Source organism: Phascolarctos cinereus, unplaced genomic scaffold (genome assembly GCF_003287225.1).
Source record: "Phascolarctos cinereus isolate Bilbo 61053 unplaced genomic scaffold, phaCin_HiC Scaffold_3;HRSCAF=262, whole genome shotgun sequence".
Classification (NCBI taxonomy): domain Eukaryota; kingdom Metazoa; phylum Chordata; class Mammalia; order Diprotodontia; family Phascolarctidae; genus Phascolarctos; species Phascolarctos cinereus.
Window position 1 is genome coordinate 749001 of NW_027555736.1, and position 6000 is coordinate 755000.

The 6000-nt window shown below is 47.6% G+C and overlaps 1 protein-coding gene across 1 annotated transcript in view; it reads right to left on the reverse strand.

Moving 5' to 3' along the window:
* ADGRA1 (adhesion G protein-coupled receptor A1) overlaps positions 1 to 6000 on the reverse strand; it is a 288662-nt gene that overhangs the window by 205196 nt on the left and 77466 nt on the right. The window lies entirely within an intron of this gene.

Below are 6000 nucleotides of genomic sequence, written 5' to 3' on the forward strand. Positions count from 1 at the left end.
GTTTATCTGTTTACATCATTTATTGTCTATAGTTTCTTTCATCATAATGTGATTTCCGTGGTAATCTATATCAGTACTGACTTTCTTAGGTTTTTCTGGTAGCATGAGGGCAGCTCACAAACTCGGATTCACCTGATGCATAGTAAATTGGATTCCAAGCGTCTCACTTAGATTTGACTCATGACTTTGCTCTCCACAGATGGCGTGGAGTCTTAACCTCATCATGGCTGTCTCTGAGCCTCCCCCTTTTTCTTTCCCAAGGTCATTCACTTGCTGACCAGTTCCTACACTACTTGAGCACCTTTAATTCATTGAGGATGCCATCCTTCACATCTGTGCCCCAGTTCCCATATCTGTTGTTTATGCACCCCAGGCATGTCCCCACCCAATCAGGTCTGGCTCTTCCGTAAAGAAACAGAAGGGGTAAACACCAAAGGGAGCACAGTCATTATGGCCCCAGTGTTTCCTTTGGCTACATGACCAACCACAGTGCCCCTCCAGTGGACGGTGTCCAGAGAAGCAGGGAAGTTGAGCATGGCACCTTGGCCAAGGCCATGATTGAAGCCCAGGGGGAGGTTGGCAGAGCCCCACAGATCTATCACCTGCTCTCATCACATTCCTCTAGACCAAAAACATCTCTGGGTTCTTTCAAACACTTCTCAGAAATCAATTTACAATCTGATCGTGAGAGAGAGAAACTGCCAGGCTGCTGTCTAGTCTGGGAAGGAGCCTACGCTATATGGTTTGGGAATTAAATTATTTGGCCCAGTGGCAAGGACCTCCGGGCTATCATAGACAGTCTACTTAGAGCAACGCAGGAGGTTTGCGCTCATTTTCAATATTTCCCGAGTGGACCTCCCATGGCGATTATCCCAGTGGTTCCTCCTGTCCTTGCCCAGATGGACAGACCTCTGGGCCCTGTCCATCTCCTAAGCTGGCCAAGGTGACCTAATGCTTGTTATTTGTTCAGGTTACTCTCAAAGTCAACTGCAGTTACAGTTTCTCAATGCCATGCCAGCGCCATGCCTGCAGCCATGCACCAAATGATCCATCTAAATGAATGAGGGCAATATTTGCACCCTCATTTATATGAATAATGTGGACATCAAAACATTTTCATGAATTCTACAGTACCAGAGATGCAAGCAGGGAAAATAACAGACAGAATTGGGCCTGAGGAGTCAGTGAGTCACCAACAAGGTACTCGGGCTTCTAACAGGGATATCATTTTTCACCCAAAAGGTGACCCTGAGCTCTCCAAAGACAGGCCAGGTCTGGGTGCTGGGAATACCATGAAGACAGAGGGAGGCAACGGTCTCCTATGTCCTGACTCATAGATGCTACATTCCCCATTAGGACGTAAGCTCCTTGAGGGCAAGGCCACTTCAGCTTTTTCTCTGTATGCCTAATGCCTTGTGGCTTAGCACAGTGCCTGGCATATAGTATGTGCTCAATGAATGCATGTTAAATGAAAAGGTGATGGCAGCTAGTCCCAGGCTAGATCTGCTTTCCAAGGGACAAACCAGAAGCATCAGCAGGCTGACCACTAAACAAGGAATTCTTTGATTATGACAACCATTGGTGATGAATGAGCTGCTGCTGTGTATCCAAGGAGGAAGTTCTCACACTTAGAGGGTCTGAGGTCCAGACCAAAGCAATATAACCTCAAGTTCAGTTAGGGCTGGACAGTAACAAAGGTTTTTTCCTCTGCTGTCAATAAGAGGGAAGTCACATAAGCATAATTCTCTCCATCTTATAGATTGGGAGGCTGGGACTCAGAGAGGGTCAGAGTTACACAGCTAAGTAAGGGGTAGCACTGGGTCTGATTCTGAACCTCTTGTTCCTTCTACCTCATGAATGTCATGACATGAAGCCATCTTTCTTGGAAAGATAGATGTGTTTGGTGAAGGACAATCAGAGAAGGAATGTGGCATTCTTCTCACTGCTTAACTGCAGAAGCTGAGGCCAGCGACCGAGGCACCTTACCCATGCTCACATGCCAGGCAGTGACATAGACTAGACTAGCACCCAAGTCTCCAGGATTCCAGGACATTTTTGGAGAAGCTCTGACTTCTACTGAGAAGAAAAACATTTAAACTGCTCACTAGTCTGTTCCCATCAGAATCAGGGATTCTGGAATCGTCCAAGCATCTGCAAAGACCCACAAAAGCCTCCTTATAGCATTGGCACAATGAGCGTTCACCAATCCTTCCCACCCAAAGAGTGACCACCACACCAGTGTGCAATGGGAGGGGGCTGGGGGTCACACTGGTCCGGCAGGCCAATATGGAGATTTGAGTCTCGACTTTGCAACTATCTGGTAACCATGGACAGTCCTTTCCTTCCTCCATTTGCCACACTGTACAATGAGGGATGTTGGTCCTACTGTCCTGGAAAGCAATTTGGAATTGTGCAAAGAGAGATTAAAATGTCCATGCCCTTTTTTCGGAAGATTAGGTACAGATGCCAATGAAGTCAATGACAAAAAGAAAGGTTCCCCCATATGTCAGAATATTGACAACAGCCCCTTTTGTGGGAGCAAATAATTGGAAACAAGGAGATGTCTATAAACTAGGGATGGTTAAACAGACGTGAACCACGAATGTAACAGGATATTACTGGGCTGGAAGAAACAATGACTGTCATGAATGAGCACAGCATGGAAAGACTCCTAGGGACAAATGGATGTAAGAAGTGCGAGAAAGAGGCAAACCGTGTAGACAGTGGGGACAACAATGTGAATGGTAAGGACCACAGCCACAGAGACTGCACACTGGAAATATGACCACCAGACATGGCCCATGAGGAAGACGGGAAGAGGAGAAGGCCTTCCCTCCTCCTATGCAGAGGTGGAGGCGATGCCAGCTTGGCTGCTGCTCATTCTCTTGAGGGGAAGAAAAAAAGGCAGTGATGTGGTGAGGAGTGCATGGGATGTTCAAAAAGATATGGTTGCTCAAAAATCCCCAATTATACATGAAAGGAGCCGGACTAGGTGACCTCTGACACTGGATGCATCTCTGCAGGGGTGGGAGGAGAGTGGTCTAGGCGGCAGCCATGGAGACATGATATTGAGAGACAAACGTTCAGTTCGTCGAAGGTGACATGAGCCCCAGACCCTCTTCACTTTTCTCTCCCTATTTCCCCTGCTCACGCCCTGTACTGCCCTGGCTCCCTCTGGCTGAGATGTCCTCCCTCCTCTCCTCATTGCCAGATGAATTCCTGACCATGTGGTAATAAACAAAGTGTGGTGTGGCATGGCTTGCTAATAATGATGACCCTCATGCCTGAAGGGTCTCGTGCAACTGGAGTAGAATGTGGGCTGTCACGGAGTAGAATGAGCAGGAGCAAAATATATAAGTACAGGGCTGTGCTATAATCTGTGTTGTGGTATAAGACCTAGAGGAAGGTCTGGAGAACGCTGGGAGAGTCCTCTGTGGACTGTGGATGGGAGGATGTGTGGACAAGGCTGGCCCAAGAAGAGGCAAAGGGGAAGACCTACTCCAATGGAGAGCGTCCCCACAACAGTGAGATGATGGAGCTCCAACTCCAACAATGGCACCTCCTCCATGAAGCCCCTTGGCTTACTTCCCCACCCCCAGACATCAAGAGTCTTTGGTTCTCTGACACTCTGAGGCACTTCTTTTTAATTTTAACATAATTTTATTTCATTAAATATTTTGTGGTTACATGTATAAAATAAAATTCATTTTTTAAAAAAATTTGAGTTCCAAATTCTCTTCTTCCCTCCCACACTTCTTCCCCCCTTTCAAGAAGGCAAGTAATTTGATATTGATTGTACATGTGAAGTCATACAAAATATATTTCCATATTGGCTCTGTTGCAAAAGAAAACACAGACAAAAAAATAAAAAAAAAGTTAAAAAAATCGACTTCCAGCTGCATTCAGACTCTATCATTTCTTTCTCCGGATGTGGATAGCATTTTCCATCATGAGTCCTCTGGAATTTTATTTTGGATCATTGCATTGCTGAGAAGAGTTGATCATCATTATAATATTGCTGTTACTGTGTACGACATTTCTCCTGGTTCTGCTCATTTCACTCAGCATCAGTTCATTTCCAGTCTTTCCAGGTTTTTCCAAGAGCATCCTGCTCATCATTTCTTATAGCACAATAGTATTCTATCACAATCATATGCTACAATTAATTGATGGGCATCCCCTCAATTTCCAGTTCTTAGCCACCACAAAAAGAACGGCTATAAATATTTTTTTTCCAACTCTGTCCTTTTACTTTTTTTTTTTAAATCTCTTTGAGGGGCAGCTAGGTGGTGCAGTGGATAGAGCAGCCCTGAAGTCAGGAGGACCTGAGTTCAAATCCAGCCTCAGACCAAACACTTGACACTTACTAGCTGTGTGACCCTGCCTAAAAAAAGAAAAGAAAGGAAAATCTCTTTGGGATACAGACCTGGTGGTGGTATTGCTGGATCGAAGGGTATGCACAGTTTTATAGCCCTTTGGGCATAGTTCCAAATTCCTCTCCAGAATGGTTGGATCAGTTCACAACTCCACCAGCAAAGCATCAGTGTCCCAGTTTTCCCACATCCCCTCCAACATTTGTCATTCTCCTTTTCTGTCATGTTAGCCAGTCTGAGGGGTGTGGGGTGGTGACTCTGAGGACTTTTTGTACAACTCTGAACATTGATCATAGTTACTGCTGTGGCATCTCAGCACCCAAACACCACATAGATGGTGAGCTCCCTGAGGACAGGGACTGTGCACCTGTCTGAGGCCAAGGCGCAGTGTGTTCCACTGCACTCCGTACCTCTTTCCTAAAGGAAAGAATGAAATGAAAAGGACTGAATAAAAGCAAAAATGTTCCCTGCCCTCTGCCTCTGGCCAAGGGCAGAGCCATGGGAAATCGGATGATAGGGCTCCTCCATTGTCTCTCTGGGCCACATAAACCATCAGTTCATGTCAACATAAGCCTGAGCCTGCGATGTCACCAGGCTAGAGGAGGAGAATTATGGCCTCCCCTGCACTCCCCAGTGCCTCCTCCATCTTCATGCCAGGAGCCCAGGTGGGCTGTCTTACAATCCATTATCATGGCCTGGCCTGCCATCTTCCTGTCTGCTTGTCACTGGCTGAAATATGGAAGAGTGAGACAAACGGCAGCCAGTTGCGTGGCAATATGCCTATCCCTGGTGTCCCTAGGGGGAGCAAGCCAGGATCCGGCAGGTGCCCAGTTCCTTCTGGGGAATGGCCATGGCCCTCGCATCTCCAGTGGGGCCCTCAAGGGGCTCTCATTTCTCCTTGACCTTGAGAGGACATAGTAGAAACAGCAAGTCAGGCAGATGTGCCTCCTCTGCACTGTCCATCTGTCTCATCCGCTGAAGCATCCATTCTATCCCTCCTCTGATCTGGTGAGGTCACTGCTCAGTACTGTGGTTAGCACTGGTCAGTACCTCATTGGGGTCCTGCAGATGGACACCCAGTCCTCTCAGGCCTGGGGCTGGGCTGTCTGGTATGTCGTCAACTCTGGTACCAGATTGTCTCTAGCTGCCTACCCCAGGCAGACCCCTGCCCGGACATCTTCCTCTAGGAGATATCCAGCCCTATTCCTACTGCTTCCAGAAAAGGCTCACTCTTCCCTGGCCAAGATGCTCCCATGTGTTTTCTCCCCTTCTTGGACTGTAAGCACCCTGAGGGCAGGGCTCAAGCCTCTTTTGTATTTGTATCCTCAGTGCTTAGCATGGGAGCTACTTTTCCATTCATTCCATGGTCATCTGTCGGGGCACTGCCCCAAACCTCCACTCTTCCCATCATAAACATCCAAGTCCTCTCCCCCACAGTGGGGGCATCAGAAGGTCAGAAATGCCTTTGGATTGACACCAGCTGCTCTCCAGGCCTGCTGCCTCTTGGACAGACACTGATAAGGTGCTGTCTGGAGAACGATCCACCGGGTCATGCCTTCATGGGGTATAGCAGCCCAGCTCCCTCCTCAGAGGGTCCTCCATCTGTCCCTCCCACAGGAGCCACCAA